The 26,199-nt window shown below is 47.5% G+C and overlaps 1 protein-coding gene across 2 annotated transcripts in view; it reads left to right on the top strand.

Moving 5' to 3' along the window:
• LOC135068640 (transmembrane protein 132D-like) overlaps positions 1–26,199 on the top strand; it is a 1,425,735-nt gene that overhangs the window by 812,469 nt on the left and 587,067 nt on the right. The gene's annotated exons all lie outside the window — the stretch shown is intronic.

Here is a 26,199-nt window from a genome sequence, read left to right as displayed (position 1 = left end):
ATGGCTTATACCAATAAGGTTGTTATCAAGTGTATAATTCTAAATAAAGGAAGTGCAAACTGAACCATTTTTCAATATTTCAATATTGTGAAATAATAAATCTAGATTTTTCCTGTGATTAATAAATATTTTTTTGTTGAATGTAATGTTCTTTTAAAGTATCACTAATTATAATTAACTTATTAAAAAATAAATAATAAGATGATATATAGTGGCAGCAGCAATCCAATAACACTGTAAAAACAGCAGAAAAAAGCCGGTGCGCTCCACAGGTAACCGAACGGTCACCTAACATCTAATGTAGCAATTGGCGGCAGTCACAGCTCCAAAAAACGGAAGACACAGACGTCTGTGTCTTCCGTTTTTTGGAGCTGTGAGTGCCGCCAATTGCTACTATATATATATATATATATATATATATATATATAAAGAGAGAGAGAGAGATAAATAAGAGAGAGAGAGATAAATATACATACTAGCTGTTCTACCTGTTCTTTGCACGGGAGTTTCCCTACCACTGCCACTCAACGCGCAGTGTGCGCAAGGTGAGTGGAGATAGCACCATTGACATACTGCTCTCCACACCGCTCTGCAGCTGACACTGGGGGTCATTCCGAGTTGTTCGCTCGCTAGCTGCTTTTAGCAGCCGTGCAAACGCTATGCCGCCGCCCATTGGGAGTGTATCTTAGCTTAGCAGAAGTGTGAACGCTTTCATTGCAGAACGGCTACAACAAAATATTGTGCAGTTTCTGAGTAGCTGCAGACCTACTCAGTGCTTGCGATCACTTCAGACTATTCAGTTCCGGATTTGACGTCACGAACACGCCCTGCGTGTTCCAAGCCACGCCTGCGTTTTTCCTGGCACGCCTGCGTTTCTCCGAACACTCCCTAAAAATGGTCAGTTGACACCCAGAAACGCCCACTTCATGTCAATCACTCTGGGGCGGCCATTGCGACTGAAATGCATTGCTAGACCTTGTGTGAAACTACATTGGCCGCTGTGAAAGTACTTCGCGCGCGCGCATTGCACCGCATGCGCAGAAGTGCCGCTTTTTCACTTAATCGCAGCACAGCGAACATTTTTATCTAGCGATCAACTGGGAATGACCCCCACTACCCGAGCCAGCCACCTACGCGCTGTCCTAAAAACATTGACTGCCATGTTGAAAATATGCGGGTACATGAATAAAAATGGGTTTTGTACTTAAACCAACAATAATTTGAAAAGTCAAGTGTGTATGTGAGCAGCTGAGGGGAGGGTATCGGGAAATGCATGGGCAGTACTGTGTAGCTTTGCCTAGGGTGCCTATAAAGCTTGCACCGGCCCTGGAGTACTGTATCGTTTTGCCATTTGACTTGTATATATTCATCATTATCATCATTTATATTTGTAATACATTTCTGAGGTGCCTGACATACAGAGTTACAAGTTACACAAATTGCACATAAAACAAGTACAAACATTAACAAATAGGGATGCAGATGTGAGACAAGGGGTAGGTAGGTCTTCGGCTGGGTACTCACTGGAGCAATGTCGGCAGTGCACAATATGTCGTTTCATAGTGACATATCGCCTACATTGTTCATTGTACAAGGGGGATTGTGCGCTCCCATAGTCGCTAACAACGGACACTTGGTTTGATGCACTGCACATTAAACCAAGTGATATCTCTAGTGTCTTGCTGTATGCTAATGAAGAACGGAACATGATAATTCTGTTCTTCATTAAAGTTGCTCCAGTGTGCACACAATCTTGGCTAACTGTCATTTGTTCAGATGTTGTAATGAATGCCCGTCGCTCCAGTGTGTACCCAGCTTTACACACTTTGTAATCCATTTACATTGTATTCATACAGCACGTGCAGGCATACACCAAACACAATGGGTCTCATTCAGAGTCAGACGTAAATACCACAACTCAGACTGGTTTCCGCATTCAGAAATAAAATTAGATTTAGGCCTGTATTCTGATGTGGTTACAGTTATGTGGCTGCACTGTCCTCATCCATCTGCTGGCTAAAGCAGTAGTCATCACTAGCATACATTTGCACCAGCCGTATGCTTGGTTTGAGAGTTCTGACTGAAGTAGCTGGATATCTACATACTGTCACCTCAGAATAGCCACACTTCTCTGAGCATGCCTATGGAACACTTATCCTATGTGCAAACATTTAAAGATATAATAGGTTGTATAGGTGCCAGTCTTATGGACCTCCAACAGTTCTTTAAACTGCCAAAGGAAGAAGATGAGTCCCTATAATACCAGACATACATATTATTTACTCAGAGATAAAATCAAATAGTGTTGATCAATAATGTGAGTTGCAGTGAATAAAATGAATGTATTATAATGTAATGTCTGCATGCAGGCACAGTATGTGTACTTGTGCACTCAAAAGGTCAAAGTAAAATTTGCAGGATATCCCCCCAAAATGGGGTTATTCACAAAAAATAAGCACCACTGGAATGTATGTTTTGGGGACTTTTTCAAGCACAAAAATAGCCTATCAAAGCCCCTGTCCATGCATGGGATTTATGGTACATTTATGGTACATGGGATTTATGGTACGTGATCCTTCAGTTCTTATTTTCTTCAATAAGAAATAACAATTATCTGGATCAATTCTTAGTCAGAGCCGTAACTAGACATTTTGGTGCCTTGTGCCACAAAAAGCCCCCCCTCCATATTCTGATTAAGGACAAAAAAATAGTCATGGTCTCACAGCGAAGGGGTTATGGCCATACCAATACCCATTTCAAATTGCACCATACAGTAGCGCCCCTTATTCACTTTGTCACACTGTAGTGCTCCTTAATCATGTTACACCATATAGTAGTGCCTTTTTTACATGTTATGCCACACAGTAGTGCCTCGTATTCATGTTGTGTCAAACAGTAATGACCCTTAGTCATGTTACGTCATACAGTAGTGCCCCTTATACATGTTATGCCGCACAGTAGTGCCTCTTATACATGTTAAGTCACACAGTAATGCTTCTTATTCACATTATACCACACAGTAGTGCCCCTTATTCACGTTATGTCACACAGTAGTGCTCCTTATTCACGTTATGTCACACAGTAGTGCTCCTTATTCAAGTAATGTCACACAGTAGTGCTCCTTATTCACGTTATGTTACACAGCAATGACCCTTATTCATGTTACGTCGCATAGTAGTTCCTCTTATTCATGTTATGTTACACAGTAGTACCTCTTATTCATGTTATGACACAGAGTAAAGCCCCTTAGTCACATTATGACACACAGTAGTAGTGCCCCTTTTAACACGTTATGCCACACAGTATTAATATGCCTTATAAAACATTATGCCATACATTATTGTCCCCTAAAAATGTCTGCCAAGCTTTAACATATCTATTCGCCCCCTCCGTCCTTTTGGACTTCTATGCCTCTCTGTCACATCCCATATGCAGTGCACAGCACTCACTAAGCCAATTAATCTGTGAGCAGACTCAGCCTCACACTGACACTGAGTGACTGGCTGGACTCTGTAGAGTGTTAAGCCTCCTTGATTGCACCCATAGAATGGCTTTTTACTCAATGCTGGGCACTGTGGGAGTCTGGAGAGAAGTCATGACATCTCTCCCTACAGCAGGGTCGGACTGGCCCACAGGGGAACAGGGGAAACCACCGGTGGGTCCTACTGCCTGTGGGCCCTCCTCCTCCTCTAGGGATCAAGTTACAGACTATCCTAGTGCACTGGATTTATGCATTATACATATGTTACATTATACTTCACAATAATTTGGTTTATTATATATTTACCAAGGGGCACAGAACATGTAATGGTTAGCCAAACCTCTGTGGTGGCTTGCCACGCCCCCACTGGAACCTGGCTACACCTTTAAGCATGGGCCCCTACAGCAGCATTCCCCCGGTGGGCCCTTCATGCCCCAGTCCGACACTGCCCTACAGACACTGTGGCAGCCTGGGGAGGCAGATTTCAGAATCAGGACAGTGCAGAGAATGAACCGGGTGCACTGCTACTAAAATACATGGCAAAGGGCAACTGGCAAATAGAGATTGTGGTGGCAGCCAGTTCCACCTCCAGGGCATCTGCAATCTGTGCACCACCCTAGATATGACCCTAATAATAAAGCTTCAGCAAGGAATGCATCAATTCCAGAAATGTAACCAATGTTCCTGTGTTCCTGGGTTTTATTTAATACAATGTCATAATGACCAATCTGCGCTGGCTATAGTGAGCTTTTTGACTGCAGTCAAGCTGTAAATTTCCTGCAGGCAGGGAGAATGCCAGTTACTGTATTTCTTTGAATGGGAATGACAATTGCTGTTGACTAGTCTGCACAGTATTATGTAATATGATGATGTCATCAGTAATGTCATTTATGTCTATTTCTGGCTCAACAGTTTCCATAGAAGTATCTTCTTCATGGCATAAAGTTTGACAGCTGTCTCATGCAGCAAAATTTAAGCAGGGTCAGTTCACTAAGATAAAGATGAGGTTGTAGGTACCATTTGTGCAGGGAGTGCAGCTGATACAGTAATGACACCCAGAGCTGGGAGGGGCCCACCATCCCTATCAAAGTTTCATGTGTTACATACATTTTTCACCAATGAGAGTAATAGTATATAGGGGTCCTAATAAGCTTTTGCCTTGGTACCTGCAATATATCTAGGTATGCCCCTGGATCAGTGCCGTAACTAGACATTTTAGCGCTGTGTGCAAGAAACAGCATCCGCGCCCCCCCCCCCCCAATGTTTTGAAATTCATTTCACCTCTCATCCACCCGCGACCCATCAATCACACAATGCTAGTTACGGACATCAAATATTAGGGGTGTGGTTTCATGGAGCATCCATTAGTCACATAACTCCGCATGGTAGCGCCCGTTACTCACACTACACCGCACAGTAGCCTCTGTTACTCACATCACTCTGCATGGTAGCACCCATTAGTCACATTACACCACACGGTAGAGTCCATTAGTCACGTTACGCAGCATGGTAGTGTCCATTAGTCACCTTATGCAGCATGGTAGTGTCCATTAGTCACGTTACGCAGAGCGGTGGCGTCCATTAGGGGCAATACACAGTGCGATAGCTTCGGTCAATCACATTACACAGCACTGTGTCGGCCACATTACACAGCACGGCAGTGTCTGTCGCCACATTATACAGCACAGTAGCGTCCATCGGCCACATTATACAGCATGGTAGCGTCCATCGGCCACATTATACAGCACGGTAGCATCCATCGGCCACATTATACAGCGCGGTAGCGTCCATCGGCCACATTATACAGCACGGTAGCGTCCATCGGCCACATTATACAGCATGGTAGCGTCCATCGGCCACATTATACAGCATGGTAGCGTCCATCGGCCACATTATACAGCGCGGTAGCGTCCATCGGCCACATTATACAGCAAGGTAGCGCCCATCGGCCACATTATACAGCACGGTAGCATCCGTCGGCCACATTATACAGCACGGCAGCGTCCGTCGGCCACATTACACAGCATCCGTCAGCCACATTACACAGCATCCGTCGGCCACATTACACAGCACAGTAGCATCCATCGGCCACATTATACAGCACGGCAGCGTCCGTCGGCCACATTACACAGCACGGCAGCGTCCGTCGGCCACATTACACAGCACGGCAGCATCAGTCGGCCACATTATACAGCACGGCAGCATCCGTCGGCAACATTACACAGCACGGCAGCATCCGTTGGCCACATTACACAGCACGGTAGCGTCCATCAGTCACATTACACAGCCAGCAGCATCCGATAGTCACAGACAGCAGTACTCCATGTGTGTGTGTATACACACACACGCACATACAAACACATTAGATTAATGTATGTGCAGTTTTTGGAGGGTTTTGGGTTTTGTTTTACAAATCTTTCCACTGTATTGTACACAGTGATTTGTTTTCAAAATCACTGAGACACATTCCAGGATGAGTAAGATAGACTGGCCTTGTGGTTAATGTTATTTAGTTTACTGCCCGAAACAGTAATAAACACATAATGGACAGTACCTACATGATAAGAGTCTGCACGAGGGACGGAGAGGAGGAGAGAGACTTCACTCCTGTGAAGGCAGCAGCAGCAGCAGCAGCCGTCTATGAGATGAGTCATCTCCAGTACCCGGCAGTGTTTGCACAGTTCTTAGAAGAGCAGGAGGAGGGGGGCGGACTGAGCAGAGGGGGACTGAGTGTGGGTAGAGAGCTGAGCCGCTGCCTGCTGTGACTAATGTAATGTATATTAGCAGCGCTGCCTCCAGCAGGGAAGGTGCCGGGCGCAGCGCTACTAATACTACACTACACTACAGCGGGCAGTGCTGCAGCTGGTGAGGAGAAATTAGTGTGGAGCGGATGGTGCGCCTACAGCCTAACTACGCTGTGTGCAATGCCCCCTTCGCACACACGTAGTTACGGCACTGCCCTGGATCTGCTCATTGTAATGTGGTACAAAATGAAGTGGAGGGCATTATAATGTTACATAATATGACCTGGGGCACTGTATTGTGGCATAATATTAAGTGGATGCACTATAGTGTTGCATAATATGAACTGGGGCACTGTAGTGTGACATAATATGACCTGGAGGCACTGTAATGTGACATAATATGAACTGGAGACACTGTTATGTCATTGTGTAAATTGGGGGTACTGTGTTACATAGTGTGTATAGGCAGCCCAACAAAGTGGCATAATGTGAACTAGGACACTACTATGGTTCATAAAATATACAGTAGTGGCCAAAATTGTGGAAAACTTTTGGAAAATGTCTGTTTTTAGGGTTTAATTGCATATAACTGCATTATTTTTTAAAGAAAATCATATGAAGGTATATATCACTGGAAAGTTAATTTTATAAACAATATAATGCAGTTCACCGCAATAAGTTATCTTTATTACATAAAAAGTTATAGCTAAATAAAGATAAGGAGACTTTGTTATGTAAAGAGAGTTCATTTCTTCAACTCAAAACTGACCAATAGGAGTGTTTGTTCTGATAACCAATCAGGTGTTGCAGTGCCACAAAATGGATCCAGTAAGGTGTCAGCATAAGTAATCTCACATTTGTTGCTACCAGAATTGACAGTATAACAACTTATTTTGTTTTTTGATTATCACCAAGTTAGTCACGTGTTTTAATAAGTTTTTTTACTTTCATTTCCTGCAGTAAGCTGTGTAACTTATTTAGGATGACAAGCAAAGTAGAGAGTTGACTGGTCACCTAGAAAGAGATACAAAATAATTTTACGTGAAGAAGGTAACACTTACAACAAAATTATATGTAAAGTAGATGGCAACATAACTAACGGAGGAACTTCAAAACTGTGGAAAAGTCAGGGACTAAGTCAGACCTGATCATAGCAGCAAATTTGTTAGCAGATGGGCAAAACAATGGCCCTCATTCCGAGTTGTTCGCTCGCAAGCTGCTTTTAGCAGCTTTGCACACGCTAAGCCGCCACCTACTGGGAGTGAATCTTAGCATAGTAGATTTAAGAACGAAAGATTAGCAGATTTGCGAATAGACACTTCTTAGCAGTTTCTGAGTAGCTCGAGACTTACCCTGCCACTGCGATCAGTTCAGTCAGTTTCGTTCCTGGTTTGACGTCACAAACACACCCAGCGTTCACCCAGACACTCCCCCGTTTCTCCAGCCACTCCCGTGTTTTTCACAGAAACGGCAGCGTTTTTTCGCACACACCCATAAAACGGCCAGTTTCCGCCCAGAAACACCCACTTCCTGTCAATCACACTACGATCACCAGAACGAAGAAAAAACCTTGTAATGCCGTGAGTAAAATACCTAACTTAATAGCAAATTTACTTGGCACAGTCGCACTGCGGACATTGCGCATGCGCATTAGCGACTAATCGCTCCGTTGCGAAAAAAAAAAATAACGAGCAATCAACTCGGAATGACCACCAATGTGCACTGCGGGGGGCAGATATAACATGTGCAGAGAGAGTTAGAGTTGGGTGGGTTTTTTGTTTCTGTGCAGGATAAATACTGGCTGCTTTATTTTTACATTGCAATTTAGATTTCAGTTTGAACACACCACACCCAAATCTAACTCTCTCTGCACATGATATATCTGCCTTCCCTGCAGTGCACATGCTGTGGGGATGTTGGGAGGTATGTAATTGCAGCAAAAGGCTTCTAATGAATACAGGGGGTCATTCCGAGTTGATCGCTCGCTAGCAACTTTTTGCAGCGCTGCGATCAGATAGTCGCCGCCTTCTGGGGGAGTGTATTTTCACTTTGCAAGTGTGCAAACGCTGTTGCAGCCGACGGCACAAAAAAGTTTTTTGCAGTTTCTCAGTCGCTCTGGACTTACTCAGCCGCTGCGATCACTTCAGTCTTTTTGGTCCCGGAATTAATGTCAGACACCCGCCCTGCAAACGCTTGGACATGCCTGTGTTTTTGCAAACACTCCCAGAAAAATGGTCAGTTGACACCCACAAACGCCCTCTTTCTGTCAAAAAAGAAGAAAAAATGCCTGATGGCGCAAAATTGATACATACAGCCAGTGGCGGAACAAGCAAGCGGTGGGCCCAGGTGCGACAAAATGCTTTGGGCCCCCCCCCCATCCAAGTCCACCCCAGGGGCAGTGCGCGCCGTAGGCGCGTGCAAAAATACATAGTGGCGTGGCTTCGTGGGGAAGGGGTGTGGCCACAAAATAATACCAACACAGTAGTCTCCATTATTCAAATTACGCCGCACAGTAGCACCACTACACCAGGTAGAGACCCTTTTACACCTTACAGCGAACAGATTCCTCTTTTTACACATTACAGCAGACAGCGTGCCCTTTTTACACATAACGGCAGACCGCGTGCCCTTGTTACACATTACGGCAGACAGCGTGCCCTTTTTACACATTACAGCAGACAGCGTGCCCTTGTTACACATAGCGGCAGACAGCGTGCCCTTTTTACACATTACGGCAGACAGCGTGCCCTTGTTACACATTACGGCAGACCGCGTGCCCTTTGTTACACATTACGGTAGACAGCGTGCCCTTGTTACACATTACGGCAGACAGCGTGCCCTTGTTACACATTACGGCAGACAGCGTCCCCATTTTTACACATTACGGCAGACAGCGTGCCCTTGTTACACATTACGGCAGACAGCGTCCCCATTTTTACACATTACGGCAGGCAGATTCCCCATTTTTACACATAGCAGCAGGCAGATTCCCCATTTTTACACATAGCGTCAGGCAGTCCCCCTGTTTTACACATAGCGTCAGGCAGTCCCCCTTTTTTACACATTACGGCAGGCAGATTCCCCTTTTTACACATTGCGTCGGGCAGATTACCCCTTTTTACACATAGCGGCAGGCAGTCCCCCATTTTTACACATTGCGGCAGGCTGATTCCCCCTTTTTACACATTGCGGCAGGCAGTCCCCCCTTTTTACACATTGCGGCAGGTAGTCCCCCCTTTTTACACATTGCGGCAGGCAGTCCCCCCTTTTTACACATTGCTGCAGGCAGTCCCCCCTTTTTACACATTGCTGCAGGCAGTCCCCCCTTTTTACACATTGCGGCAGGTATGCCCCCCTTTTTACACATTGCGGCAGGTAGTCCCCCATTTTTACACAGTGCGGCAGGTAGTCCCCCATTTTTACACAGTGCGGCAGGTAGTCCCCCATTTTTACACATTGCGGCAGGCAGGCACAAGAAAGAAGGAAAGAAGGAAAAAAAGAAGGAAAGAAGGAAAGAAGGAAAGAAAGAAAGAAAGAAAGAAAGAAAGAAAGAAAGAAAGAAAGAAAGAAAGAAAGAAAGAAAGAAAGAAAGAAGGAAGAATTATACTTACCCTCTCCGCTGGCTCAAGCTCCTCGGTGCAGCGTCAGAGACGATTCCCGGGCTGGAGAGAAGGAGGAGGAGGGAGGCTGAGAAGGGAGCCGCAGCAGCGCTGTGTTACTGGTGGAGGCGCTGCTGCTGCTGCCCCTCTGCTTCCCTATAGGCTGTTCTCGGAAGACAGCCTATAGGGAAGCAGAGGGGCAGCAGCAGCAGCGCCTCCACCAGTAACAAAGCGCTGCTGCGGCTCCCTTCTCAGCCTCCCTCCTCCTCCTTCCCCCGTCTGTAGTACCGCTGCTCCTCTCCTCTCTTCGCCGGGCGGCTGTGCGCTGCGGGCAGCGGTTGCCCGCAGCGCACAGCGGCATGTAATGAGTCAGTTTGACTCATTACATGCTTGGGCCCCTGGACAGAGGCAGGCCCCAGTGCAGTGCACTGCCTGCACTGCCGGTAGTTCCGCCTCTGCATACAGCGTTTCGCTGGAAACTTGTTATTTTATAACCATATGAATTTTATTTACCAAAAGGTTCTATTTCGTCTGACTCCAGAAGCCTGTCTGTAATGGCTTCAGAATAGAATCAAATAAATTAATAGTAAGGAGTCACGATATAGAACCAATTAAATATTTACTACACCGGTCTTAATTAAAAATATTTATTAATTATACAGATAAGAAAAAAAAAACATTTCATTTAGCATATAATAAAACCAGGTGTAATAGCAACACCCTCTGATGTGTAACCAGTTGATATAGATAGAGTAAATAGATTAAACTATGAAACAATGAATCTATTTAAATATGTTTCATTAGCTAGCTTTGCTACAAGGAATTAAAATATCTATTGTAAACGTCCCAATTTGACAGAGGTTGATCCAATGTGTATTATAAATATGCTGGGGTTCCCATGAACCAAATAATGTCCGGCTTGAAATTAAATGTCGCTGTTACAATGTCCTGATAACGGGTGGTCTTCTGTATGCCGAATGTCGGGATCCCGGTGCACAGTATACCGGCGCCGGAATCCCGACCCCCGGCATACCGGCAACTATTCTCCCTCGTGGGGGTCCTCGACCCCCCTGGAGGGAGAATAAAATAGTGTGGCGGGCGTAGCGCGCCACCGTGCCCACAGCGTGGCGAGCGCAGCGAGCCCACAAGGGGCTCCTTTGTGCTCGCCACGCTGTCGGTATGCCGGCGGTCGGTATGCCGGCGGTCGGCCTCCCGGCGCCGGTATGCTGGTCGCTGGGAGCTCGAGCGCCGGCATACCGTACTATACCCCTGATAACCGCATAAGGCACTATTTGCCAGCCGCAGATGTAATGACTCCCTCTGCCCCATGTATGCTCAATTCAGGGACCTATTTGGCAAGTATGAGGAGAGTACGTGTGGAGTGTGTATAACCCGAGCGTCCCCGGGTACACACAATTGCAAGCAGTATTGTTTCTTACCTTGGAGCCGGAGCGGTCTCCCAATAGCAGCTAAGAACTTCCGTCCATGCAACCAAGCTGCTGTCCTGTGTGTGTCTGTGTGAGGGGAGGAGAGCGCAGCCTGTGCCTCTCCTTCCCCTCAGTCTCTGGCGGGTGTCTTAGTTCAATTCAGCGCCAATCCGTGAGCCAATCAAAGCTCACGGCCCAGCACCCTTGGCTGCCGGTCCACGAGCTCTGATTGGCTCACGGGCGGCGCTGAATTGAACGAAGACACTGAGGGGCAGGAGAGGCGCAGGCTGCGCTCTCCTCCGTTAACATCAGTGGGAGCGACGGTGAGCATCAGAGGGAGGGACGGAGCGGCGGCCTGTCGGTGTAGGTATGGCATACCCACGGCTAAATTCTCAAGGGTACGCCGTACCCACCCGTACCCGCACACTTGCACTGCTGCTCTCTGCACATGTTATATCTGCCCCCCCTGCAGTGCACATGGTTTTGCCCAACTGCTAACAAATTTGCTGCTGCGATCAACTCTGATTTAGGCCCTAAGTGCGAAACTAAGAAATGTACTTTCCCACAGTTCAGTACGTATAATTGTTTTTAAAATGTAAAATTGTGTTATAAAATTCATTGTATTATGTTGTATTATGTTCTAAATTAAATTGCCATTGTAATGATGTATGCTTTTTGGTATAATTCTAAAATATATTAATGCTATAAGCTGTTAAACTTCAAAAATGCACATTTTCAAAAAGTTTTCCACAATTTTGTCCACTATGGGGCATTACATTAAAACATTAATATGGTTCAGAAAATGACCTTTAACACTATTATGGGGCATAAAATAAGAATTTACTTACCGATAATTCTATTTCTCGTAGTCCGTAGTGGATGCTGGGGACTCCGTCAGGACCATGGGGATTAGCGGCTCCGCAGGAGACAGGGCACAAAAGTAAAAGCTTTAGGATCAGGTGGTGTGCACTGGCTCCTCCCCCTATGACCCTCCTCCAAGCCTCAGTTAGGATACTGTGCCCGGACGAGCGTACACAATAAGGAAGGATTTTGAATCCCGGGTAAGACTCATACCAGCCACACCAATCACACTGTACAACCTGTGATCTGAACCCAATAAAAAGCATGATAACAGCGGAGCCTCTGAAAAGATGGCTCACAACAATAATAACCCGATTTTTGTAACAATAACTATGTACAAGTATTGCAGACAATCCGCACTTGGGATGGGCGCCCAGCATCCACTACGGACTACGAGAAATAGAATTATCGGTAAGTAAATTCTTATTTTCTCTGACGTCCTAAGTGGATGCTGGGAACTCCGTCAGGACCATGGGGATTATACCAAAGCTCCCAAACGGGCGGGAGAGTGCGGATGACTCTGCAGCACCGAGTGAGAGAACTCCAGGTCCTCCTCAGCCAGGGTGTGCCCCTGACCAAGTAGCAGCTCGGCAAAGTTGTAAAGCCGAGACCCCTCGGGCAGCCGCCCAAGATGAGCCCACCTTCCTTGTGGAATGGGCATTTACATATTTTGGCTGTGGCAGGCCTGCCACAGAATGTGCAAGCTGAATTGTACTACACATCCAACTAGCAATCGTCTGCTTAGAAGCAAGAGCACCCAGTTTGTTGGGTGCATACAGGATAACAGCAAGTCAGTTTTCCTGACTCCAGCCGTCCTGGAAACCTATATTTTCAGGGCCCTGACAACATCTAGCAACTTGGAGTCCTCCAAGTCCCTAGTAGCCGCAGGTACCACAATAAGCTGGTTCAGGTGAAACGCTGACACCACCTTAGGGAGAAACTGGGGACGAGTCCGCAGCTCTGCCCTGTCCGAATGGACAATCAGATATGGGCTTTTGTGAGACAAAGCCGCCAATTCTGACACTCGCCTGGCCGAGGCCAGGGCCAACATCATGGTCACTTTCCATGTGAAATATTTCAAATTCACAGATTTGAGCGGTTTAAACCAATGTGATTTGAGGAATCCCAGAACTACGTTGAGATCCCACAGTGCCACTGGAGGCACAAAAGGGGGTTGTATATGCAGTACTCCCTTGACAAACTTCTGGACTTCAGGAACTGAAGCCAATTCTTTCTGGAAGAAAATCGACAGGGCCGAAATTTGAACCTTAATGGACCCCAATTTGAGGCCCATAGACACTCCTGTTTGCAGGAAATGCAGGAATCGACCGAGTTGAAATTTCTTCGTGGGGCCTTCCTGGCCTCACACCACGCAACATATTTTTGCCACATGTGGTGATAATGTTGTGCGGTCACCTCCTTCCTGGCTTTGACCAGGGTAGGAATGACCTCTTCCGGAATGCCTTTTTCCCTTAGGATCCGGCGTTCAACCGCCATGCCGTCAAACGCAGCCGCGGTAAGTCTTGGAACAGACATGGTACTTGCTGAAGCAAGTCCCTTCTTAGCGGCAGAGGCCATGAGTCCTCTGTGAGCATCTCTTGAAGTTCCGGGTACCAAGTCCTTCTTGGCCAATCCGGAGCCACGAGTATAGTTCTTACTCCTCTACGTCTTATAATTCTCAGTACCTTAGGTATGAGAAGCAGAGGAGGGAACACATACACCGACTGGTACACCCACGGTGTTACCAGAACGTCCACAGCTATTGGCTGAGGGTCTCTTGACCTGGCGCAATACCTGTCCAGTTTTTTGTTCAGGCGGGACGCCATCATGTCCACCTTTGGTCTTTCCCAACGGTTCACAATCATGTGGAAGACTTCCCGATGAAGTCCCCACTCTCCCGGGTGGAGGTCGTGCTGAGGAAGTCTGCTTCCCAGTTGTCCACTCCCGGAATGAACACTGCTGACAGTGCCAACACATGATTTTCCGCCCAGCGAAGAATCCTTGCAGTTTCTGCCATTGCCCTCCTGCTTCTTGTGCCGCCCAGTCTGTTTACGTGGGCGACTGCCGTGATGTTGTCCCACTGGATCAATACCGGCTGACCTTGAAGCAGAGGTCTTGCTAAGCTTAGAGCATTGTAAATTGCTCTTAGCTCCAGTATATTTATGTGGAGAGAAGTCTCCAGACTTGATCACGCTCCCTGGAAATTTTTTCCTTGTGTGACTGCTCCCCAGCCGTTCAGGCTGGCATCCGTGGTCACCAGGACCCAGTCCTGAATGCCGAATCTGTGGCCCTTTAGTAGATGAGCACTCTGCAGCCACCACAGAAGAGACACCCTTGTCCTTGGAGACAGGGTTATCCGCTGATGCATCTGAAGATGCGATCCGGACCATTTTTCCAGCAGATCCCACTGAAAAGTTCTTGCGTGAAATCTGCCGAATGGAATCGCTTCGTAAGAAGCCACCATTTTTCCCAGGACCCTTGTGCAATGATGCACTGACACTTTTCCTGGTTTTAGGAGGTTCCTGACTAGCTCGGATAACTCCCTGGCTTTCTCCTCCGGGAGAAACACCTTTTTCTGGACTGTGTCCAGAATCATCCCTAGGAACAGCAGACGTGTCGTCGGAGACAGCTGCGATTTTGGAATATTTAGAATCCACCCGTGCTGTCGTAGAACTACTTGAGATAGTGCTACTCCGACCTCCAACTGTTCTCTGGACCTTGCCCTTATCAGGAGATCGTCCAAGTAAGGGATAATTAAGACGCCTTTTCTTTGAAGAAGAAGCATCATTTCGGCCATTACCTTGGTAAAGACCCGGGGTGCCGTGGACAATCCAAACGGCAGCGTCTGAAACTGAAAGTGACAGTTTTGTACCACGAACCTGAGGTACCCTTGGTGAGAAGGGCAAATTGGGACATGGAGGTAAGCATCCTTGATGTCCAGGGACACCATATAGTCCCCTTCTTCCTGGTTCGCTATCACTGCTCTGAGTGACTCCATCTTGATTTGAACCTTTGTATGTAAGAGTTCAAATATTTCAGATTTAGAATAGGTCTCACCGAGCCGTCTGGCTTCAGTACCACAATATAGTGTGGAATAATACCCCTTTCCTTGTTGTAGGAGGGGTACTTTGATTATCACCTGCTGGGAATACAGCTTGTGAATTGTTTCCAATACTGCCTCCCTGTCGGAGGGAGACGTTGGTAAAGCAGACTTCAGGAACCTGCGAGGGGGAGACGTCTCGAACTTCCAATCTGTACCCCTGGGATACTACTTGTAGGATCCAGGGGTCCACTTGCGAGTGAGCCCACTGCGCGCTGAAACTCTTGAGACGACCCCCCACCGCAGCTGAGTCTGCTTGTACGGCCCCAGCGTCATGCTGAGGACTTGGCAAAAGCGGTGGAGGGCTTCTGTTCCTGGGAATGGGCTGCCTGCTGCAGTCTTCTTCCCTTTCCTCTATCCCTGGGCAGATATGACTGGCCTTTTGCCTGCTTGCCCTAATGGGGACGAAAGGACTGAGGCTGAAAAGACGGTGTCTTTTTCTGCTGAGATGTGACTTGGGGTAAAAAAGGTGGATTTTCCAGCTGTTGCCGTGGCCACCAGGTCCGATGGACCGACCCCAAATAACTCCTCCCCTTTATACGGCAATACTTCCATGTGCCGTTTGGAATCTGCATCACCTGACCACTGTCGTGTCCATAAACATCTTCTGGCAGATATGGACATCGCACTTACTCTTGATGCCAGAGTGCAAATATCCCTCTGTGCATCTCGCATATATAGAAATGCATCCTTTAAATGCTCTATAGTCAATAAAATACTGTCCCTGTCAAGGGTATCAATATTTTCAGTCAGGGAATCCGACCAAGCCACCCCAGCGCTGCACATCCAGGCTGAGGCGATCGCTGGTCGCAGTATAACACCAGTATGTGTGTATATACTTTTTAGGATATTTTCCAGCCTCCTATCAGCTGGCTCCTTGAGGGCGGCCGTATCTGGAGACGGTAACGCCACTTGTTTTGATAAGCGTGTGAGCGCCTTATCCACCCTAAGGGGTGTTTCCCAACGCGCCCTAACTTCTGGCGGGAAAGGGTATAACGCCAATAATTTTCTATCGGGGAAAACCCACGCATCATCACACACTTCATTTAATTTATCTGATTCAGGAAAAACTACAGGTAGTTTTTTCACACCCCACATAATACCCTCTTTTGTGGTACTTGTAGTATCAGAAATATGTAACACCTCCTTCATTGCCCTTAACATGTAACGTGTGGCCCAAATGGAAAATACGTTTGTTTCTTCACCGTCGACACTGGAGTCAGTGTCCGTGTCTGTGTCTGTGTCGACCGACTGAGGTAAATGGGCGTTTTAAAGCCCCTGACGGTGTTTGAGACGCCTGGACAGGTACTAATTGGTTTGCCGGCCCTCTCATGTCGTCAACCGACCTTGCAGCGTGTTGACATTATCACGTAATTCCCTAAATAAGCCATCCATTCCGGTGTCGACTCCCTAGAGAGTGACATCACCATTACAGGCAATTGTTCCGCCTCCTCACCAACATCGTCCTCATACATGTCGACACACACGTACCGACACACAGCACACACACAGGGAATGCTCTGATAGAGGACAGGACCCCACTAGCCCTTTGGGGAGACAGAGGGAGAGTTTGCCAGCACACACCAAAACGCTATAATTATACAGGGACAACCTTTATATAAGTGTTTTCCCCTTATAGCATCTTTATATATATAATCATATCGCCAAATAAGTGCCCCCCCTCTCTGTTTTAACCCTGTTTCTGTAGTGCAGTGCAGGGGAGAGCTTGGGAGCCTTCCCACCAGCATTTCTGTGAGGGAAAATGGCGCTGTGTGCTGAGGAGAATAGGCTCCGCCCCCTTTTCGGCGGGCTTCTTCTCCCATTTTTCTGAGACCTGGCAGGGGTTAAATACATCCATATAGCCCCAGGGGCTATATGTGATGTATCTTTTAGCCAGTATAGGTATTTCATTGCTGCCCAGGGCGCCCCCCCCCAGCGCACTGCACCCTCAGTGACCGCTGGTGTGAAGTGTGCTGACAACAATGGCGCACAGCTGCAGTGCTGTGCGCTACCTCATGAAGACTGAAAAGTCTTCTGCCGCCGGTTTCTGGACCTCTTCACTCTTCGGCATCTGCAAGGGGGTCGGCGGCGCGGCTCTGGGACCGGACTCCATGGCTGGGCCTGTGTTCGATCCCTCTGGAGCTAATGGTGTCCAGTAGCCTAAGAAGCCAATCCATCCTGCACGCAGGTGAGTTCACTTCTTCTCCCCTAAGTCCCTCGTAGCAGTGAGCCTGTTGCCAGCAGGACTCACTGAAAATAAAAAACCTAACAAAACTTTTACTCTAAGCAGCTCTTTAGGAGAGCCACCTAGATTGCACCCTTCTCGGCCGGGCACAAAAATCTAACTGAGGCTTGGAGGAGGGTCATAGGGGGAGGAGCCAGTGCACACCACCTGATCCTAAAGCTTTTACTTTTGTGCCCTGTCTCCTGCGGAGCCGCTAATCCCCATGGTCCTGACGGAGTCCCCAGCATCCACTTAGGACGTCAGAGAAATTAATGTGTTACTGGGCCCACAAAATTGTGGGGTGTGGTTCATCAAATCGACAGTGTCTAGGTCGACAATGTTTAGGTCGACCACTATAGGTCGACAGTCACTAGGTCGACATGGATGGAAGGTCGACAGGGTTTCTAGGTCGACATGTGTTAGGTCGACAGGTCTAAAGGTCGACATGAGGATTTTTTTTTTTTTTGTTTCGTTTTCTTCGTAGAGTGACCGGGATCCCAAATTAGTGCACCGCATCCCCTCGCATGGCTCGCTTCGCTCGCCATGCTTCGGGCATGGTGCCTTCGCTCCGCTACCGATTCGCTCGGCACACTTTACCGTTCCAATCGTAGTCCACGTGTAGAGGTATGCTTACAGGATCATCTTTTCCACATCCCCACTCTGGACGACCGATAACGATTAAATATAGACTGCATTGTATGATGGACCATCTTATCTATATTTTAACCTGCCCATGTGGACTCTACTATGTCAGGATGACCTCCAGGCGATTCGGTGATAGGATGGCCAACCACAGAACATCTATCCACCAAGCGATCATATCAGGGACAGCTACATTGCCAGTAGCCCGGCACTTTATGACATCGCGACATCAGGTGTCGGACCTCAGATCGAAGCTAATCGACTGGATCCCCCCACCACCTCGAGGGGGAGATCGCACCCTGCTGCTCAGAAAAAGAGAGAGTTCATGGATCTACAGATTGGACACTATTGCCCCTACGGGCATGAATGAAAACAACCCGTTGTCAATTTTCTTGAAATAATTTCTGAACCCTACAAGTATACTGATCACCCTAATTCTTGTACCCCTGTAGATACACATTATGTCTTTCAGTGTGATTAGTTCATCACTAATTTTGTATTATTTTTGTACTTTTCTTTTATGGTGATTTACACGTATGTTTTCCTCACAGTGATCTCACAGGTCTCTATATATACCTTATTATTTTTTCATTTTCATTTTTTCCAAAATGGTTTATGTTGATCTTTCTGTTATACCCATTACCAATGGGCTAAAGCATCTGGATCTCCACGGTTACCGACCATATGGTTGCCTTATATGATATAGGTGCACCACTGATATTCATCCCTATTGTCTAGTAACGCTACACGGCTCACTTCCGGTGTCACCGTAAGTGATGTCCGCGTTCCAATATGCGTTCCACCCCGGCTCCGGCGCAAATGGCGCCATCTAACAATGTGAAATGCCTCCTTGTGCCAAAACTAGTGTATATTATGCTCCCTAATGGTGCCCCACACCTTCTATGTACACTATTGATTGGTCACTCTATGCTCCCCTATTTTGTTGTGCCGCGCGGCTCACGTCCGGTGACACCGGAAGTGACGCCTGCGTTCCAGCATGCGTTCCATCATGCACTCCACTCCGGCTCCGGCGCAATAGGGCGCTACCTGCAGTAATTATACTCCTGAGCTCTAGCCATATGAGTATTATGCCATGTATGGGTGCCCCATGTCACTTTCATGAGCGGTACTTAATGTTTACGTTTGCGTTCCACCTTGCGTTCCACCCCGTCTCCAGCGTTACTGGAGGCGGAACTGGCGCCTTTTTAGAGTATAATAGGGGCCTGTGAGGCTCTTATTCGGTGCTCCAGTTTCCTACTTCTCTTTTACTTATGCTGCACTGCTGTACCTGTTGATTCTGTTGCTGTATACCTTGAAAAAGGTCCTGGTGTGGACCGAAACGCTGGATACTTCCTGGAAACTGTGAGATAGACTTTACAATAAATGTGAACTTTTTTGATTTTTTGAAACTTTAATCTGGAGAGTGCTATCTTTTCCACATAGTGGAGATACTGTTTGTTTTATATATATATATATATATATATATATATACATATACATACAAAGGGTTGGGTATGCGTGACCGGTGGTCAGGAGAATGCCAGTCAGCATAACTCTGCCGGGATCCCATAAGCGAAATGGTGTGGGTGGGGGGACGAGCGCAACATGCCCGCAGCGTGGCGAGCGGTGCAATAGTCCCTGCTAGTCGGCATGTCAACTGTCGAGATTCTCAGGGGGTAGGATGTAGGGGGAGATGTTGTGACTGGTGGTCTCCTGACCGCCGGTCACATAACTACAGCCCCATACACACACACACACACACACACACACACACACACACACATATATATATTACACATACCTCCCAACATCCACGATTATGAGTCAGAATCGGCTTTATTGGCTAGGTGTACTTGCGTTGCGTATACTAGGAATTTGCCTTCGGTTTGCTTTACAACAGCCAAGCAGGTAACCGATAAGCAGGTGTGTGTGTGGGGTGGGGGGGGGGGCAAGTGAAGTCATACAGAGAGGTATACCGTAGGGACACAAGTGAGTTACATGTACGTCTCGTCAGTCAATGTTCAGGAGTTCAGCAGGCAGACCGCTTGGGGAACTCGGGACTCCACTGCTGTGTGCGCCCGAAGAGGGTGTGTGACCTTGGAAAAAGGGGCATGTTTTCCCTGGAATGCCATGATGTCAGCTACACCTCCCGTTTTCATCATTGTGGGGGCATGCCCAGTGCTCAGATGCTGTGTACCCACTGCTCTGTATGAGGTGCAGCTCACCTTCAGCTATCTGCTGTGCATTGCAAAGCATAATTGCCTACTCTCCAGCATTCTGCAGGAGACTCCCTGAAATAGTAGCAATCTCCCTGACTCCCTGAATAGTACCTCAATCTCCCTGATTGCACCTTACCCCCATTATTTAGCTGTTACATTGTTGGGGGGGAAAATAAATCAGAGATACATACATTCAAATGGGATCATCAGTGCCATTTCCCTACATTAGTTATATGGCACAATGATCCCTATGGCTACATGCATTTTAAATAAGGTTTCTCGTGACCACTTACAGTATATGCAACCTCTTGTAAAACACAATACACAAATCCTTAAAGATATCCGTGTCAATATCAGTGTCTTTTCTTTAACAAGTAGCTCTTACTAACTTTGGGGCTCACTTACATTTGGATGTAAGTCATTTTTATGACAAGCCTCCCAGCTGTAGCAGTACAAGACTGCACTGATAGGTGTCACCTTCACAATCTTCCTGAAATGCTTTTTCAAAAGTGGGCAAGTATGCTGCAAAGCACAGAGAACTATAACGAGCATCTGTCTGATGGTGGCGTCAACAGTCACTGTAGAGATAGAGATGGAGGCAGGGCTAAAAAAATTAAAACAAAGGGCTAGATGCATCATCGCTTGGAAAGTGATAAAATGGAGAGTGAAAAAGTACCAGCCAATCAGGTCCCACCTGCCATGTCACAGGCTGTGTTTGAAAAATGGCAGTTAGGACCTGATTGGCTGGTACTTTTTCACTCTCCATTTTATCACTTTCCAAGCGATGATGCATCTGGCCCTCAGTCTGTTGGGGGGTGGGGTTGGGTCCTCAGAAACCCTCGTGTGTGGGCCACTGCATGTTTCATGGTAAATTCCCATAACTGCTCCATTGGTAATATGACAGCTCTCCCAAAACATAAATGCAACATACCAATTCATATGTTCCCGCTGATAATTTAAACGTTGGAGGCACGGTTATTAAATAATCAGCGGCATTGTTTAAGTATTAACTGATCTGCAGCACAAAGGCTTAACTGTAATTACAGCAGCAATGTTTTGCCAAAGAAGCAAAGTAACGGGAGCCCTAACTGCGATTGGAGTAAATAACGGAAGGAGGCGATGTGAGAACTATACAACACTACTCATGCACACTGAGGGTGGTCTTCTGTTTGCCGGTGGTCGGGCTCCCGGCGCTCAGTATACCGGCGCCGGGAGCCCGACAGCCGGAATACCGACAATTATTTTCCCTCGTGGGGGTCCACGACCCCCATAGAGGGAGAATAAAATAGTGTGGCGCGCGTAGCGCGCCACCGTGCCCGTAGCGTGGCGAGCGCAGCGAGCCCGCAAGGGGCTCATTTGCGCTCGCCAAGCTGTCGGTAAGCCGGCGGTCGGGCTCCCGGCGCCGGGATGCTGGTCGCCGGGAGCCCGACCGCCGGCCAGCCGTAGTGAACCCCACACTGACATTTTCAGCTCACAAACAGATACATTAGCAACAGCTTAATATACAGTATGCTCATATTGTTACCAGAAAGCAGCAGAAAAGTTTGTAATAAAAAAGTTCACATTATCCTATTATGAATTAAGGGATAACAGTAAATCACTGATGATTAAGGAAACTACAGTTCACTATAGACTCCGGTTTAGATATGCTGCTGCTAACAAAACTACTGATAATCTCATAAACACTAGAGATGTGCGGCGGGCACTTTTCATGTTTTGTGTTTTGGTTTTGGTTCTAATTCCTAGCTCGTGTTTGGGTTTTGCCAAAACCACCCTTTCGTGTTTTGGTTTTGGTTTGGAGCTGGATGATCTTAAAAAAAAACATAAAAACAGCTAAAATCACAGAATTTGGGTGTCATTTTGCTCCTACGGTATTATTAACCTCAATAACATTCATTTCCACTCATTTCCAGTCTGTTCTGAACACTGAACACCTCACAATATTGTTTTTAGGCCTAAAAGTTACACCAAGGTGGCTGTATGACTAAGCTAAGCGACACAAGTGTGCGGCACAAACACCTGGCCCATCTAGGAGTGGTACTGCAGTGTCAGACAGAATGGCACTTTAAAAAACTAGGCCCCAAACAGCACATCATACAAAGAAGAAAAAGAGGTGCAATAAGGTAGCTGTGTGACTAAGCTAAGCAACACAAGTGTACAGCACAAACAACATGGGACGTGCTGGAATTTGCCCAGATGTAATACATGCACAATATTGGTGGCACGGGATAGCGTACCCCTAAAACAAACACACACATGGCCAAGCCTGTAAAATTAATTTGGATTATAATAACCCTTTTATTTGAAGCTATTATAATAATATGCAGCACAGGCAAGCGTACCCCTACACCACACAGAGCAAACCCTGTAAAAATTATTTGGATTAAATATTAATAATCCCTTTATTTGGAGTAAATAATGTACAGCACAGGACAGCACCACTGAACTTATATGGCAGCACCACTGGACTGGAATTATATGGACTTTTATGGAATTATACGGCAGGATCACTGGACTTATACGGCAGTACCACTGTAATTATACGGCAGGATCACTGGACTTATACGGCAGTACCGCTGGATATATACGGCAGTATCACTGGACATATACGGTAGTATCACTGGACATATATGGCAGAATCAATGGACATTTACGGCAGGATCACTGGACATATACGGCAGGATCAATGGACATATACGGCAGTATCAATGGATATATATACGGCAGAATCACTGGACTTATACGGCAGGATCACTGGATTTATACGGCAGTACCGCTGGACATATACGGCAGTACCGATGGACATATACGGCAGGATCACTGGACATATATGGCAGTACCACTGGACATATATGGCAGTACCACTGGACATACGGCAGCACAGGGACACCACTACTGGACTGATGCAGTACAACACAGCACCACTGCAATGGACTGGACTTATACAGCAGCACTGGACATATGGCAGCAGAGGATACCACTGTGACAGGTCACTGGACTGACTGATGCACAGGACACTACCACTGGTCTGATGCAGCACAACACAGCAACACTGTGAGGGACTTGTGGTTGTTGTTGTTATTATTATTATTATTATTATTATTATTATTATAATAATACTGTAGCAGTGGACATATAGCAGCAGCGTATACCACTGTGACTGCCTGGTCACTGGAATGACTGATGGCCAAGACACTACCACTGGTCTGATGCAGGACAACACAGTAACACTATAAGGGACTTATTATACAGCAGCACTGGACATATGGCAGCAGAGGACACCACTGTGACTGATCACTGGACTGACTGATGCACAGGACACTACCACTGGCAGTGCCAGATTAAGGTCTTAATGGGCCTGGAGCTGAAATTTTTGAAGGGCCTGTTGTGTGCTTCTGCAGGGGGTGTGGGCCTGTGATGGCGGCTACGGATATGGGTGCGTGACCAGTGCTGTATTTAAATATATATATGCATGGGTGTATGCGTGTTTGAAAAATACAAAACTCTATCTACATATCTTTCTCTCTATATATATCTATTTATCTATCCAGCAAGAGAGAGAGAGAAAGGAGAGTGTCACTGAGCGAATTTATTTTTTGGGTGCCCATAAGTAATGGGCGCCCAACGGAACTATTCAATTGTTTTGCCATGACTGCATGATTTCTGCTCGCAGTCTCTTGAGGTGGTGAGCAGAAATCTGTGAACAATTGGCTGTTGGAGAGCCCAAACTGCTGTTTTGGCAGCATGGCCAATAGTTTAGACTGGTTTAGCCACTTTACACAGTTTAACCAAGTGCTTTTGAGTGATAAGCAATAGGCGCCTGCGGAACTCACTTCCATTTGCATTACAATTGAATAGCTCTGTAAAGCTGCCATTACTTATGAGCATGCAAGAAACAATTAGATTCCACTCACTATGTCAAAGGACACAGTATGTCTCATCCAAAATATATATGTAAATATGTATGTATGTGTGTGTGTGTGTGTGTGTGTGTGTGTACTGTGTGTGTGTGTACTGTATGTGTGTGTATATATACAGTGATCGTGCTGAGCGGAAAAAAATTGTGGGTCCCTGGGACCCATTACTTTAAAAAATTGGGGTCCTAGTCCACTGATTCTGGGTCCCATCACACATCATGGGGGGAGAGTCAGGGAGAAGTTGGAAGAGCTGGGGGTAAGGGCAGGTAGTGAGGGGTAAGTGCAGACCGAAGCTAGGGCAGTACTGGGGGTTACTGGCAGTGGGTGACTAGGGAGACAGTGGGTGACAGTTGATAGAAGGAATTGAATGAGATCAGACAGGAAGGGCAGGGTGGTACCCTCTGTGGGGTACCTTGTTATAAAGCTATTCAATCCTGCTCAGAATCCAGGAGCTGTTTCCGGATCCATTCCCGCAAGCTAAATCTAACATCACCCCTTAGTGCCTGACCGTAACCACCCCCCCAGAGTTGCAGCTGGTGAGCGTGCATGCAGCAAGATTGAGGCTGCCATGTGGTCCCTGCAATCTCCCCCCACACAGCACCACTCACCCTGATGGGCAGTTCCTCTGGTCTTCGCTCAGTGGCATGGGTCATGGTCCCGAAGATCTCCTCAGCAGTGCAGGGGTCTCCGGAAGCTCAGAGGATGGAGCCAGGCCGCAGCGCAGGATCTCTAGGCCAGCAAGCATCCGGTAACATAGCGGTAGCTCAGCACACTGCGGGTGGAAAGTCAGCCGCCAGAACGAGGACACCAAGAGTATGAGACCAGCGGGCGGGAGTATGCAGGCGATGTCGGGGCTGGTGAGTGCTGGGAGGTGGCGGGGGCCGCAGCACAGCTCCCGGACCTAGAAAGCAGCAAGACGCATGGGAGAGAGTGGGATGGGGGGAGGAACAGTACACTGACACATTGGAGGGGGGGGGGGGCAGGACACTGACACATTGGAGGGAGAGGTGGGGGGACAGTACACTGACAAATTGGAGGGAGAGGTGGGGGGACAGTACACTGACACATTGGAGGGGGGCAGTACACTGACACATTGGAGGGAAAGGGGGGGACAGTACACTGACACATTGGAGGGGGAGCAGTACACTGACACATTGGAGGGAGAGGTGGGGGACAGTACACTGACACAATGGAAGGGGGGCAGTACACTGACACATTGGAGGGGGGCAGTACACTGACACATTGGAGGGAGAGGGGGGCAGTACACTGACACATTGGAGGGAGAGGGGGGACAGTACACTGACACATTGGAGGGGGGGGGCAGTACACTGACATTGGAGGGAGAGGTGGAGGGACAGTACACTGACTCATTGGAGGGAGGGGGGGAGTACACTGACACATTGGAGGGAGAGGGGGGGACAGTACACTGACACATTGGAGGGGGGCAGTACACTGACATTGGAGGGAGAGGTGGAGGGACAGTACACTGACTCATTAGAGGGAGGGGGGGCTGTATACTGACACATTTGAGGGGGGGCAGTACACTGACACATTGGGGGGAGAGGTGGGGGGACAGTACACTGACACATTGGAGGGGGGGCAGTACACTGACACATTGGAGGGAGAGGGGAGACAGTACACTGACACATTGGAGGGGGGCAGTACACTGACATTGGAGGGAGAGGTAGAGGGACAGTTCATTGACACATTGGAGGGAGAGGTGGGGGGGGCAGTACACTGACACATGGGAGGGAGAGGGTGGAGGACAGTACACTGACACACTGCGGGTGGAAAGTCAGCCGCCCAGATGCTGGAAAGAGGCTCTCAAGAGGAGAAGACCAGCGGGCGGGAGTGTGCAGGCGATGCGGGGCTGGTGAGCGCTGGGAGGTGACAGGGCCGCAGCGCAGCTCCTGGACCCTGAAGCAGCTAGACACGTTGCTGCAGCCGACTGCCCATTCACTCCACCACGGCACTAAACATGCCTT

This window comes from Pseudophryne corroboree, chromosome 1 (genome assembly GCF_028390025.1).
Source record: "Pseudophryne corroboree isolate aPseCor3 chromosome 1, aPseCor3.hap2, whole genome shotgun sequence".
In the NCBI taxonomy this organism is placed as follows: Eukaryota; Metazoa; Chordata; class Amphibia; order Anura; family Myobatrachidae; genus Pseudophryne; species Pseudophryne corroboree.
The sequence above is the reverse complement of the archived record's forward strand: the minus strand, read 5'-3'. Positions and strand labels throughout refer to the sequence as shown.